Consider the following 15,457-nt stretch of genomic DNA (forward strand, 5'->3'; position numbering starts at 1 on the left):
GGCTGAAGGAGAGGCCCGTATGGCCGCCCTATTGGAGGAGATGTGGGAGCAAAGGAGAAGAAAGTTTGGTCCAAAAGAACTGCCCTATGAAGTGCACGTGGCGCAGCAGAGAGATACTAAGAGTCTAGAGAATGTGTATATCCGGATGCTAGACCACCCTAGGCCCGGAGAGCCACCCCTAAAGAAGCAAAGAGCCACTGTAGTAAAATTTGATAAAGTCAGGGGGTTTGGCACGTTGATGGACTGCCGCTACGGTGGCTCTATCTTGGCAAACAGGAGAGCGGTCAAAAGGGACTATCTTCCTACCCATCTACACTTCCTAGAAAGTGGGGAGATTATAGAATACACACTGGTCCAGAATGCATGAGGGGAATGGGCGGCAGCTGTAACCCGACCCAAAAATCCGACACAGCTCCCTTTTGTGTACTTTCCCTCCGAGGATTGGAATGCTGATTCTTTTGGTCTGCTGTCCCCCAAGATGAAGGGCGAGGACAAGCAAGAAGAAGAGTTGATGCTAGAGGTTCCTGCAATGGCGCCTCAGTATGTGCCAGGAGACAAGAAGATGTCTGCGGATGTGGCCAGGCCTACTCCTAGCGTTGAGGAGGTTTGGCCTACCCACCGGGCACCAACCAAAGTGCCTTGGCCTACTCCTGCTGAGGTAGGAGGTTTGGCCTGCCCAACAGGCACCGACGATTTGTCCCCCAATGGCACAAGCTGCTGCGGTCCAGATGGTGTTATCAGTGAGCCCCACCATCATTGATTCAAAGTTGTCAGAGGTGTCATGGAACACCATAGTTAACCCCATGGAAGGGGTGCAGTCCCATGTTCCCTGCTATATGTCCCAACTGAGAAAGAGTGGTGATCGGCGGGACTTGGATGGAAAGTATCCTGAATAAAAGTCTCATGTCCAAGTTGTTTTTCCTCTTTCGTTACTAGTTAGTCGTGAGACTAAAATGTTTTTGTGGCGTACCACTTTTTTTTCAGGTTTTCTTCGCAATTTTTAAAGGGCTTCTCCGGTGCCTACACATCTTTTTCCCTATCCAAAGGATAGGGGATAAGATGCCTGATCGCGGGAGTCCCGCCGCTGGGGACCCCCGGGATCATGCACGCGGCACCCCGTTTGTAATCAGTCCCCGGAGCGTGTTCGCTCCGGGTCTGATTACAGGCGACCACCGGGCCGGCGGTGTGTGTGACGTCGCGCCTCCGCCCCGTGTGACGTCACGCCTCCGCTCCTCAATGCAAGCCTACAGGAGGGGGCGTGATAGCTGTCACGCCCCCTCCCGTAGGCTTGCATTGAGAGGCGGAGCGTGACGTCACACGCCGCTGGCCCGGTGGTCGCCTGTAATCAGACCCGGAGCGAACATGCTCCGGGGACTGATTACAAACGGGTTGTCGCGTGCATGATCCCGGGGGTCCCCAGCGGCGGGAGTCCCGCGGTCAGGCATCTTTTCCCCTATCCAAAAGATGTGTAAGCACTGGAGAACCCCTTTAAGTAATGCACCTGGCGGACTTGCCAAGAACTACACCCGCAACCAAAATACGTAAGCTTGTGTGCCCGGCTTGGGCCGTGATCCTTTACTATAAACTTTCAAGTACCTGGAACTGTAGAGCGGTACTATAACTCATATCATAGAGCAATATATATAATAATAAATATATGCACTACCTATTATTGATGAAGGTTGGTCCACTTGGTAACATTGGAATAAAGTGTACATAAAGTGTTTATGCAATAGTGTCTAATGTTTTCTTTCAGCTATTGCAGTCGTGCAGGAGGTATCCTGAACTGGAAAAAATATATATACCTCATTGCCTTAAAATGCCCTAAGCTAATGTATATAGCACTAATGTATATAATATAGGGTATGAAACTATATAGCCTAGATATAAATGTGATAGCCTGTGGGTGTAGGGTATGGGGAGTGTAGCTGTGCAGCAATTAAAGGGTGCTTGTTAATCCTTGCTATTTGTGACGCCAGGGTGAGGGTTTTATAACGCTTTTGCTACCGCCACCCTTCCCAAGAGCGATAGGGAGGTAGATAAGAAGAATAGATTGTCCACAGCCGAAGAGTTTCTGAAACAGCATTAACGTTTACTGGAGATTTTCTGCAAGCTTCAATAATACAACAGTCTCTGAGTATAACAACAGCTTTTCCATGGAGATTGACAAAGGTTGGGACTTTAGCATTAAGAGTCTTCTAGTACTATGCGTTTCTCCACTGGATTTAGGGGTTAGTTGCGGTCCAGTAGTCACGCTAGCATTAGCGGGGATTTAGATTTGAACTCATGGTTTTGGTTCCGCTGAGGCCGGAGGTTTTGAGGCCTAGAGTGTCTTTGAAAGTTTCGTAGCACCGTCCTGTTAGTCAGGCATCCACGAGAGCAGCAACCCAAGAGAGCGATAATTGGACGCAGCTCCCTTATATGGGCAGAGGCTGGACTAATGCTAATTGGTACATACTGATGTCAATCACCATTACAGACATTTGTGGGTAACACGTGACCCAAGGACCTCCTAAGGTCCTACAACATACCATAGAGGTTATTAGCATGGTCACATGACCGAAGGTCCTGCGGCGCCGAACAAGGTAAGTACTATACCTTAACCTCTTAAGGACCCAGGACGTATGAGTACGTCCTGGGTCCCGGTCCTGCGATATAACGTGGGGTCACACGGTGACCCTGCATCATATCGCGGCGGGCCCGGCGTCATAGTGAAGCCGGGACCCGCCTCTAATAGCGCGCGGCACTGATCGTGGTGCCGCGCGCTATTAACCCTTTAGCCGCGCGCTCAAAGCTGAGCCACCCGGCTAAAAGTGAAAGTAAAAAGTGCCGGTTAGCTCAGGGAGCTGTTCGGGATCACCGCGGTATAATCGCCCATCCCAAACAGCTGTAGCACAGGAGGAGGTCTCTTACCTTCCTTCCTGCAGTCCGATCGCCGATTGAATGCTTCAAGCCTAAGATCCAGGCTTGAGCATTCAATCGCCGAAAACACTGATTGATCCATTCCTATGGAGATGAATCAATCAGTGTTAAAGATCAGTTAATGCAATGTTATAGCCCCCTATAGGAGTCACCCGGCATTTCCAAGAATAAAAAAAACACAGTGTAAATAAAAATAAACATATGTGGTATCGCCACGTGCGTAAATGTCCGAATTATAAAAATATACCACTTTTAAAACCGCACGTTCAATGGCGTATGCGCAAAAAAATTCCAAAGTCCAAAATAGCGATTTTTGATCACTTTTTATACCACAAAAAAGTGAATAAAAATTGATCAAAAAGTCTGATCAGAACAAAAATGGTACTTCTAAAAACTTCAGATCACGGTGCAAAAAATGAGCCCTCAAAGCATCCTGAACACAGAAAAATAAAAAAGTTATAGGGGTCAAATAATGACCACTTTAAACATATAAATTTTCCTGCATGTATTCATGATTTTTTTCTGAAGTGATACAAAATCAAACCTATACAAGTAGGGTATCATTTTAACCGTATGGACCTACAGAATAAAGATAAGGTCTAATTTTTGCCAAAAAATGTACTGCGTAAAAACGGAAGCCCCCCAAAACTTACAAAATAGTGTTTTTCATCAATTTTGTCGCACATTGATTTTTTTCCCGTTTCACTGTACATTTTTGGGTAAAATGACTAATGTCATTACAAAGTAGAATTAGTGACGCAAAAAATAAGCCATCATATAGAATTTTAGGTGAAAATTTTAAAGAGTTATGATTTTTTAAAGTTAAGGAGGAAAAATTGAAAATGAAAAAATGGAAAAAGCCCGGGTCCTTAAGGGGTTAATATAGAATATATAATTATTAAATATATACATTTATTATTACTAAAGATAGACTTTAGGAGAGGCGACTAGGGGTTGTCCCACCTGAGGAACCCTACCTGAACATAGTTATTCTGACTTTGGGGACCTCTACACTAGGTACGGTATGCAATACGACACCAGGACACCACATAAATATATATCCTACCTAATTTCATGTACAGACAGAGAGTAAACTAGTTATGTATATAATAGTCAGTAATAACAGGTGTATTATTATGTCAGGATTGTGTAGTTTTAAGAAACGTATATCTACTGCATCATTTCGTGTACAGGCAGAGAGTGGATAAAAGTACAAATGTATAACAGTTGGTAATTTATATATTGCATATTGTGTACTGAAAGTAAATTCATGTACAGTGTTAAGCTAGGACTGTTATCTCATAGTCAGTATACATATATACTTCAGTCCATAAAATGTATATTACTAATACTAACTGTTTTCCTGTCCACTGTGCACAGGACATTTCTGAGTGGCCACAGAAAGTACCTGATAACCTGAAATAGCACATAAGGTGTAATGTCATTGTTGTCTAATGTATAGTCAGTACATTTACTAATCTATTGTTATGGGGAGAAGTAGCAAAACAAGCCGATGGGCCCTGTTAGTACAGGCATCTGGGTAGAAAGCCTCAGGCAGCCCGATCCGCCCCAATGCAGTTACAAGGGCATAAATCCCACACAAACCACTTGTTATTTTCTTTGTTTGGATCCTGTTTCAAATCCCATTGTCAGGACATTTGTCAAAAAAATGCCATGAACTCTTTCCCCATTATAAGCCCTGTGCAGGACATTGGAACAATGCCCCAGGAAGTTTCCTTTTCATAGGCAAGTGGCATTTTCCTTCATCAGCCCTCAAGGACATACGCCAAGGATGGCTTTTTCATAGAGGGGTTTTGTGGTGGCCCAGTACAGAAGGTGCCCTTCTGTACCGATGCCAGTCCTATCGGGCAGACTCAGTCAATGTCCCCTTGCCCCACACTCCTCAAAACTCTCTCTATCATATTAAGTTATGTATGGGTTAATGCAATGTTATGCAATGTATTAATAGGTTATTGTGCCTTTAAAACACTGTTGCTAAGGACTATGTTATCAAGGGGAGGTATGCAAGGTGAACCAGGTGACTTATCTGGCCAATGGGATCTCTAAATTGCTACCAAAACTAGCTGGTAGGAGCTAGCCTAGTCAGATCAAGCTGAGGTACAGTGAAGTGAGGACCTGAGGAGTCTGTGTGATCCAGAAGGAGGCCTGAGGCCTAATCCAGCCAGTACGCTTCTACTACCCCTGCAGTTAAAAGTCAAAACCTGGTGGTAAGCACAAATACAGGGGAGAAGTCTAGTCAAGATACTCAAGTGTCATTTACTTAAGTCAGCGTGGGTTGCATAAGTCAGTCCAAGTTCTCTACAAGTCCCAGAAAGCTTCCTAAAGTTCACCGTGCATCTCCTTGGGCCTGAACTGAGCTGTAAAGACTTTAACACCTTGTCTGCCTCAGTAAAAAGTGCCATTGTTCCAGAGTGATTCGGAGTGATTATTTGCCCCTCGCCTGGCCCAGGAATCATCGGCTATACCTAGGGTGGTGAATCAGCTAAACCATGCCCTGGCTTCATGAACACAAAGGATTAATGCCATCTGCCCTAAGGGTTAATAACATCTGCCCTTCCCACATCCTCACCACATATTTGAATGCTGTTCTCCAGCACTATAAGCCAGTATATTGGGTTTAGTGCCAGTGAACAGCCTGTCAGATTCCTTGTAATGGGGCCTTAGGATATTTGCCACCAGAATGATTATCCATGACAAAATGACTCCAACTCATCTTTGTTTACAAAACATAAATCATGTAAACCTTTAGACTGTAAGATTTTCGGGAGGCAACTAATGACCATATTTTACAAACATTTTCTGACCTCACAAACATGAAATATAGTGTAACTACTGCAATGAATTTCTTCCATTTAGATGATATTGCACTGGACTAAATTTTCAGATAAAAATAAATAAATAAACAAAACATGTAATTGGCAGCTCAAGTGGATGAAGATGAACTCTTTACTACTGTGCCAGTGACTGTACTGTGAGGGGGGAATCTCCAGGGGAGGGTGTTAGGATAATTGGTGCCAGCACCGCCCCCCAGGATAAAGCTAAGTGCAGCTCCCTCTCCTTACACACATGAAGCAGCTGCACAGAGCAGTGTCTATCAGCTCCAGCACATGGACAGTGGTTACCCAGGATCCTGCAGACAGTGCTGGGGACTACAGATCCTGCACAGAGCTCCAGTCCTCAGAAGGAAATATCTCTGCAGCTGATTATTGGATACAGATTGAGAAAGGAGGTACCCCCCCCCCCCAGCACTGTACATGTGTGACCCATTATATAGGGGAGGGGGCAACATCACACTGCTTCTGCTGGAAGCTGCTCCATACATTACATGGGCAGAGGAAGCCCCTGCTGCTGCAGTGGAACAGGAGATCTACCAATTGTGAAGACTTCAAAGACCATCACATCATCTCCTGCTGGGGAATCTGGAGGTAAACAGAGAAGTTCTATTAGCAGATGTCTCTGTGTGAAGTGTTATACCCCCTGGGTGGTGATACATTGTAAGCAGAGTGGTATACACTGGCTTGTTACTATTATGATTAGTATTTGTTATTATTATGTGCATATAATTGTTATACACTGTTGTTATGTTGTTACTATTATCATTATTATTTGTTGTTATTATGTGTATATAATTGTTATACACTGTTATGTTGTTACTATTATCATTATTATTATTATTATGTGTATATAATTGTTATATACTATGTTATGTTGTCACCATTATCATTATTATATGTTATTATTATGTGTGTGTATATAATTGTTATACACTGTGTTGTTATATTGTTACAATTATTATTACTTTTATCACTAATATTTATTATCATGTGTATACTATTGTTATACACTGTTGTTGTTATTATCATTATTATTTGTTATTAGTAAGTGTATATAATTGTTATGCATTAGGCTGTTATGTTGTTGTTGTTGTTGTTGTTATTATTTATTATCATCGTGATTTTTATCATTATGTGAATTGTTTTACGCTGGGTTGTTATGTTATTATTATTATTAGTAATAGTATTTTATTGTTATACACTGGGTTGTTATGTTATTATTACTAGTATTAGTAGTAGTATATTATTGTTATACTCTGGGTTGTTTTGTTGTTGTTATTATTATTATTATTACTAGTATTAGTATATTATTGTTTTACGCTAGGCTGTTATGTTATTAATATTATTATTGTTACTAGTATTAGTAGTAGTTTATTTTTGTTATACACTGGGTTGTTATGTTATTATTATTACTAGTATTAGTAGTAGTATATTATTGTTATACACTGGGTTGTTATAACATAATTATTATTATGTGTATATAATTGTTATACACTGTGTTATGTTGTTGCTATCATTATTATTTGTTTTTATTAAGTGTATATTATTGTTAAACACTTGGATGATATGTTATTTTTATTATTGTTGTTATGTGTATATTATTTTTATACACTGTGTTCTTACAATGTTGTCAATGATAATAATAATAATCATCACAATAATAAGATCATGATTATTATTATTAACAACATTATGCTCTTGGGGACTCTGAACACACAGACATCCAGGCTAGCCCCCAGCACTTTTTGGCTACGCAGCCAGATGTGCAATGTCAATGAATGGGAAAAGGTTAGCTAAGGATATGTTCACACATAGCATTTTATTTAACATTTTTGCAATGTGTAGCTCTCCTGCTGTTGTACACCTCCTAGCATGTCCTGACATCCTCATGTAGGTTACATTGTAGTGATGGGGACTTTCTTGGCACCATGGCTCTTTTTATGAACACATTGCTGTGTTCCAAAGAAGTAACTCTAGGCACATTTCTAGGATGATCTCCTAAATTTGGCTGAAACCAAATGTATTTTGCATATGGTTTATGCAGAATATTTGGGGTGTAGCAGTGGTTGCAGATTTTACATTTTCCTAGGACCCCTTTTCTAGAGCTCTCTAGGTTAGGAGTCTAGGTTAGGGCAATAAGCTGGCATGATATTTATGCATAGGGCAGTGTTTCTTGGCCAGACTGCCTCCAGCTGTTGCAAAACTACAACTCCCAGCATGTCCGGACAGCCGAAGGCTGTCCGGACATGCTGGGAGTTGTAGTTTTGCTACAGCTGGAGGCACTCTGGTCTGGAAACGCTGCCCTATACATAGATTTAATGCATCCCTATCGCCCTAAACTAGACTCACTGCCCTTGATGAATACAGTATGTGTGTGTGTGTGTGTGTGTGTATATATATATATATATATATATATATATATATATATATATATGTGTGTGTGTGTGTATTTACTGCACAGTAGAGTTTTCATTGTGGAAGTCCCAGCAGAAAGAAAACTAGTTCCTAAAACTGGCTACAAGTTGCCTGTTGTTAGAGCAGCGAGGAGACCACAGAGCGGAGACTTATATACTGTAGTTACAGAAAAGCTGCAGTGTATGATTCTTGGAAAGCTGAGAATGGGAGCTATGCTGACTCTGCACTTCTGGCCTCCCAGCCCCCTGCATAGATAACATTGTTCTGTAAACTCTTACACTTTTCTGGGGGCAGGACATGCACTCTGTATGAAATCTTGCTCAGATCACAACTGGTTTGTAGCCCATAAGTTCAATACAATATAGAATGGAACGTGCATAAACAATTGTCAACTTAATTTTAGATAGTATAAGGGAAAAAAATACAGATTTCCACTTATTTATCCCATTGAGAGACGAGACGCATACGGAGGCAGCTATGTCAACCAACGCAGCCACGGCCTCAGCTGCCGTCCCTGAGGTTTGCATTGGTTATAATCACATTTTTATAACTTTTATTTAGTTTTAAGAGCAGAAGAGGTGCTCTCAAGTCACCCAAGTGCAAGTAAAAAGTGCAAGTGTCCACACAAAAAAAACGTGAACGAGGATGCGGTCCATCGCAAGCCCTTCTCTGAAAGGAGAGAGGCCCCCCAATAAACCAAACCCTTCACCTCCGGGCCACTCCAGGTTCAATGGAGGAGATTTATCAAAACCTGTCCAGAGGAAAAGTTGCCCAGTTGCCCATAGCAACCAATCAGATTGCTTCCTTTATTTTTAACAAGGCCTCTCCAAAAAGAAGGAATCTGGTTGCTATGGGCAACTGGGCAACTTTTCCTTTGCACAGGTTTTGATAAATCTCCCCCAATGTCCCTTTTCACCGAAGCTACTCAAGGACCGAAAGCGCTCCTGGCGAACAACTGGGCAAAAACCAAGTTGCCACCAAGGAGCCAGTAAAACCGGTATGAGTCCTTACCATTATGGTGCAGGAACGGGCTCAGCTATTGTTATTCTACACAACTTGTAAGGCAGCAGATAAGGTTCTATTCACATGTGCCGGATAGGGCTGGGCGGTATGACCAAATATGTTTATCACGTTTTTTTTTTTTACTTACGGCGGTTCCACGGTATATAACGGTATTTTCACCCCCTCTCCCCCCCCCCCCCAATCATGTGACTCGTGCGACCCCCCCCCCCCCAAATCATGTGACCCGCCAGCACTGTTCTGCTCCCCCCAATTAATTATCAGCCCAGCAGGGTACTACTCACAGATGTCACCTTCAAGCACTGCCCTCCTCCTCTTTGTTGGGGGCTGTTGGCGCTGGAACTCACTGTATGCCAGTGGTCTCCAACCTGTGGACCTCCAGTTGTTGCAAAACTACAACTCCCAGCATGCCCGGACAGCCAACGGCTGTCCGGACATGCTGGGAGTTGTGGTTTTGCAACAGCTGGAGGTCCGCAGGTTGGAGACCACTGCTGTACACTGTATCCCTATGCCCGGGCTGCAAAAGATACAGAAAATAAACTTTAAACTCACATACGTCGGCCACACGCTGGGGACTGGAACGCCGGACAGCCGTCAGCCTATCACCGGCCAGAGCTCCTTACATGACAGTGGGCTCAGCCTATCACTGGCCGGGGCAGGACATCGCTCCGGCCGGTGATAGGCTGACGGCTGTCCGGCGTTCCAGTCCCCAGCGTAAGGCCGATGTAGGTGAGTTTAAAGTTTATTTTATGTATCTTTTGCAGCCCGGGCATAGGGATACAGCGTACAGCAGTGGTCTCCAACCTGCCGTTGGCTGTCCGGGCATGCTGGGAGTTGTAGTTTTGCAACAACTGGAGGTCCGCAGGTTGGAGGCCACTGGCGTACAGTGAGTTCCAGCGCCAGCGGCCCCCAACAAAGAGGAGGAGGGCAGTGCTTGAAGGTGACATCTGTGAGTAGTACCCTGCTGGACTGGTCATTAATTGGGGGGGGGGGGGGGCAGAACAGCGGGTCACATGGGATTAGTTCCCCGATGTGGGGACAGCGCTGCCCTGGGCTGATAATTCATTCCCGAGGGGGAGGGGCCCAACTGGTATTGCGGTATGGGGGAAAATTCATATCGTGCAGCCCGAAAAATTTGGTATTCGTTATGAAACGGTATACCGCCCAGCCCTAGTGCCGGATATGAAACAAATTCTATGTCGAAATCCACATCAAATTCAATTTTCAGCCCGTGCATCTAAATGGTTTTCCATAACGCAGTTCACATGCCGCATAATTCCGTGCAGAAAAATGTCTTAATCTGCAAGAGTACTAGAAATCTGCATGCACAGAGTAGCACACTGCCAAGGCTCTGTTTACACTACGTAATGTGTGCGGACATTCTGCAAACTGCGGGCTCTGGCACACAATATGCCGGTGCTCGGTCCGCACAGGAATGCGCTGTCTCATAGGTGGCTATGGATTCAGTCCGGTGTCTGCAGAAAGAATGAACAGGTTTATTCTTTCTGCGCACACGGAAAACAGAATTTCTATGCCGAAAACACCTGGCACGGAAATTCTGCCATGTGCACAGCGCAGCGGAATCCTGTTGAATTTAAAGGCGTACTCCTCCCCTAGCATCTTATCCCCTATCCAAAGGATAGGGGATAAGATGTCTGATCAGGGGGGTCCCGCTGCTGGGAACCCCCGGGATCTCCGCTGCGGCACCTCGCTATCATTACTGCACAGAGCAAACTCGCTCTGTGCGTAATGACGGGCAATACAGGGGCTGGAGCATCGTGACATCAGGGATCCGCCCCCTCATGATGGGGCGTGGTGGCCATCACGCCGTCTCCCATAGACTTGCATTAAGGGGGCGGACCATGACGTTATGAGGGGGTGGAGCCGTTATGTCACGATGCTCCAGCCCCTGAATCACCGGTCATTACGCACAGAGCGAGTGTGCGGGACCCCAGCGATCTGACATCTTATCCCCTATCCTTTGAATAGAGGATAAGATGTCTAGTGGCGGAGTAGCCCTTTAACGGGACTGCTGCAGCGGAATCTTAGTACAGAATTCCAATGCGGAATCTGTCATGGAAATTCCGATGTGTGAACATAGCCTAATTGTGCATTAGGAGACAGCAGTAGGGGATCTAGGACGGTAGCGGTCGGACTCCTGCTGTCAAACACTTAGCTATAATTCTTGATGGTGAGAAGACCCCTTCATGATTTGTTCACACTTTTAGGTTTTTGACTGCAATGATTGAATACAAAGCCAGAAATGAATCTGAGAAGAGAAGTCTGTAAGGCTGTGTTCACACGTGAAGCTTAACTAGCAGGATTTGCATTGCGATTGAGCAGTAAAATGGCGATGTTTATATGATGATTTTGAAAAATAGCGGTATGATTGCTAAAGCTTATGAAAAGCCAATCTTAATGCCATTTTATTCAATATTTGCAATGAAAAACCTGAACTTGTGAACACAAACTGAGGATTTATTGTGGACTTGCCTGATATCTTTTGCAGATTTCGACTAGTATATTGAAGTTATAGGGATACTCTGCCCCTAGACATCTTATCCCCTATCCAAAGGACAGGGGATAAGATGTGTGATCGCGGGGGTCCCACTGCTGGGGATGCCGGATGACTGGCATTGCGTGGCAGAGGCTCGTGACATCACAGCCATGCCGCCTCAATGCAAGTCTATGGTAGGGGAGCGTGGCTGTGACCTTACGAGCAAGGCACGGCATGACGTCACGAGCCTCCGGCGCTGCACCCGACGCTCTAAACGAATGTCGGGTGCAGCAGGGAGATTGTGGGGGGATCCCAGCGGCGGAAACCCCGCGATCAGACATTTTATCCCCTATACTTTGGATAGGGGATAAGATGTCTAGGGGCGGAGTACCCCTTAAAAGGTATGCTTAGGCAGAGCTATATCTGCCTGCAAAATTTATGAATGGACATTTTGCAGACTGCAGGTGCTGGCGCTACGATCGCTCGCAAAAGCGCTGTCTCTATACATGGCTATGCATTTCCGAGTGGATTTGGCAGAAAGAATTGATATGTCAATTCTTTCTGTGTAATCCTCAATTTCTGCTGCATATGTATGAAAACAATGGGAATCTGCTGCAATGGAATTTTTGAGCAAAATTTTTCTGCCAGATTCCACTGTGAAATTCTGCCATCTGAACGACGCCTCATTAGAAAAATCTGCAGCATGTCAACATACACTTTATAAATGTACTTTCTGCATCACCAGTGATCACAAAATCAGCATGGTATATAATCCCTAGTATAGTAAGTGAAAGTACTGAACATCTTGTTTATATCAACTCACTTTATATTTGGCCACACAAAAATCTGATAAAAAAAAATAAAACCCTGTTAGGGTAGTGTCGCGTATATAGGAAATTCTGCAGATTTTACCGTAGCAGTGGATAAGATTTTAAAAACTCAATGCAGAATTTTTTTTAATTTTTTTTAAAATATGGCACAATTTAAGAAAATCAGCATCATGTCAATTTTGGTGTAGGAAACGCTGAAGATTTTGTGCAGATTTCCCTATGCCCAAGCTTTACAATGGGCAGATACGCTGAGGACTTTGGTGTAGATTATGTCGATGCTGCGGGGGATCGGGGAGGGACATAATGGCCAAGATTTACTATAATTGTCCTATTCTTTCCACAATGCAAATTTAGATGGACAGTCTTCAAATGCACCAGGTTTACAGTGGGGATCAAAAGTTTGGGCACCCCAGGTAACAGTTTGTATTAATGTGCTTAAAGAAGCCAAGGAAAGATGGAAAAATCTCCAAAAGGCATCAAATTACAGATTAGACATTCTTATAATGTGTCAACAAAAGTTAGATTTTGAGAGGTGTCTGCAAAAGTTTGGGCACCCTGCAGAATTTATAGCATGCACTGCCCCCTTTGCAAAGCTGAGACCTGCCAGTGTCATGGATTGTTCTCAATCATCATCTGGGAAGACCAGGTGATGTCAATCTCAAAGGTTTTAAATGCTCAGACTCATCTGACCTTGCCCCAACAATCAGCACCATGAGTTCTTCTAAGCAGTTATCTAGAAATCTGAAACTGAAAATAGTTGACGCTCACAAAGCTGGAGAAGGCTATAAGAAGATAGCAAAACGTTTTCAGATGTCAATATCCTCTGTTCGGAATGTAATTAAGAAATGGCAGTCATCAGGAACATTGGAAGTTAAAGCAAGATCTGGAAGACCAAGAACAATATCAGACAGAACAGCTCGCAGGATTGTGAGAAAAACAATTCAAAACCCACGTTTGACTGCACAATCCCTCCAGAAAGATCTGGCAGACACTGAAGTTGTGGTACCCTATTCCACTATAAAGAGATACTTATACAAATATGGTCTTCATGGAAGAGTCATCAGAAGAAAACCTCTTCTACATCCCCACCACAAAAATCAGCGTTTGAACTTTGCAAATGAACATATAGACAAGCCTGATGCATTTTGGAAACAAGTTCTGTGGGCCGGTGAGGTTAAAATTGAACTTTGGGGTTGTATTGCAGCCAGTGGCACAGGGAACATCTCAGGAGTAGAAGGAAAAATGTATTCAATAAAATTTCAGCAAATTTTGGATGCTAACTTGATGCAATCTGTGAAAAAGCTGAAGTTAAAGAGAGGATGGCTTCTACAAATGGATAATGATCCTTTACACACCTCAAAATCCACGGGAGATTACATCGAGAGGCGTAAACTGAAGGTTTTGCCATGGCCTTCAGAATCTCCTGACCTCAACATAATTGAAAATCTATGGATAGACCATAAAAGGGCAGTGCGTGACAGACAGCCCCGAAATCTCAAAGAACTGGAAGACTTTTGTAAGGAAGAATGGGCAAAGATACCTCAAACAAGAATTGAAAGACTCTTGGCTGGCTATAAAAAGCGTTTACAAGCTCTGATACTTGCCGAAGGGGGCAGTACAAGATATTAACTCTGCAGGGTGCCCAAACTTTTGCAGACGCCATTTTTTATTTTTTTTTCCGGTTATTTTGAAAGTGTAAATGATGGAAATAAAATCTAACTTTTGTTGACATATTACAAGAATGTCTAATCTGTAATTTGATGCCTTTTTGGAGATTTTTTCCATCTTTCCTTGGCTTCTGTTACGCCTAGCGCTCCGGGTCCCCGCTCCTCCCCGGAGCGCTCACGGCGTCTTTCTCCCTGCAGCGCCCCGGTCAGTCCCGCTGACCGGGAGCGCTGCACTGTTTTGGCCGTTGGGGATGCGATTCGCACAGCGGGACGCGCCCGCTCGCGAATCGCATCCCAGGTCACTTACCCGTCCCGGTCCCCTGCTGTCATGTGCTGGCGCGCGCGGCTCCGCTCTCTAGGGCGCGCGCGCGCCAGCTCTCTGAGACTTAAAGGGCCAGTGCACCAATGATTGGTGCCTGGCCCAATTAGCTTAATTGGCTCCCACCTGCTCCCTGCCTTTATCTAGTCTCCTCCCTTGCACTCCCTTGCCGGATCTTGTTGCCTTGTGCCAGTGAAAGCGTTTAGTGTGTCCAAAGCCTGTGTACCTGAACTTCTGCTACCCATCCTGACTACGAACCTTGCCGCCTGCCCCCGACCTTCTGCTACGTCTGACCTTGCCTCTGCCTAATCCTTCTGTCCCACGCCTTCTCAGCAGTCAGCGAGGTAGAGCCGTTGCTAGTGGATACGACCTGGTTGCTACTGCCGCAGCAAGACCATCCCGCTTTGCGGCGGGCTCTGGTGAATACCAGTAGCCTCTTAGAACCGGTCCACTAGCACGGTCCACGCCAATCCCTCGCTGACACAGAGGATCCACTACCTGGAAGCCGAATCGTGACAGTAGATCCGGCCATGGATCCCGCTGAGGTGCCGCTGCCAAGTCTCGCTGATCTTCCCACGGTGGTCGCTCAGCAATCGCAGCAGATTGCCCAACAAGGACAGCAGCTGTCGCAGTTGACCGCCATGTTACAGCAACTTCTGCCTCTGCTACAGCAGCAACCATCTCCTCCGCCAGCTCCTGCACCTCCTCCGCAGCGAGTGGCCGCTCCTAACCTCCGCTTGTCCCTGCCGGACAAATTTGATGGGGACTCTAAACTCTGCCGTGGATTTTTGTCTCAGTGTTCCCTGCATATGGAGATGTTGTCGGACTTGTTTCCTTCAGAACGGTCTAAGGTGGCGTTCGTAGTAAGCCTTCTTTCAGGAAAGGCCTTGTCTTGGGCCACACCGCTCTGGGACCGCAATGATCCTGCCACA

General features: G+C 44.7%; 1 protein-coding gene across 2 annotated transcripts in view; it reads left to right on the forward strand.

Moving 5' to 3' along the window:
- WDR86 (WD repeat domain 86) overlaps positions 1–15,457 on the forward strand; it is a 76,070-nt gene that overhangs the window by 19,007 nt on the left and 41,606 nt on the right. The window contains exon 1 of one of the 2 annotated variants that reach the window (XM_056519627.1): positions 6,027–6,368. The exons of the other annotated variant lie outside the window; for it this stretch is intronic. The gene's annotated coding sequence lies outside the window, so the exon portion shown is untranslated. Of the gene's footprint in view, positions 1–6,026; positions 6,369–15,457 lie in introns of those variants that run through there. 2 annotated transcript variants of the gene reach the window in all.

Source organism: Hyla sarda, chromosome 5, assembly GCF_029499605.1.
Source record: "Hyla sarda isolate aHylSar1 chromosome 5, aHylSar1.hap1, whole genome shotgun sequence".
NCBI lineage: Eukaryota > Metazoa > Chordata > Amphibia > Anura > Hylidae > Hyla > Hyla sarda.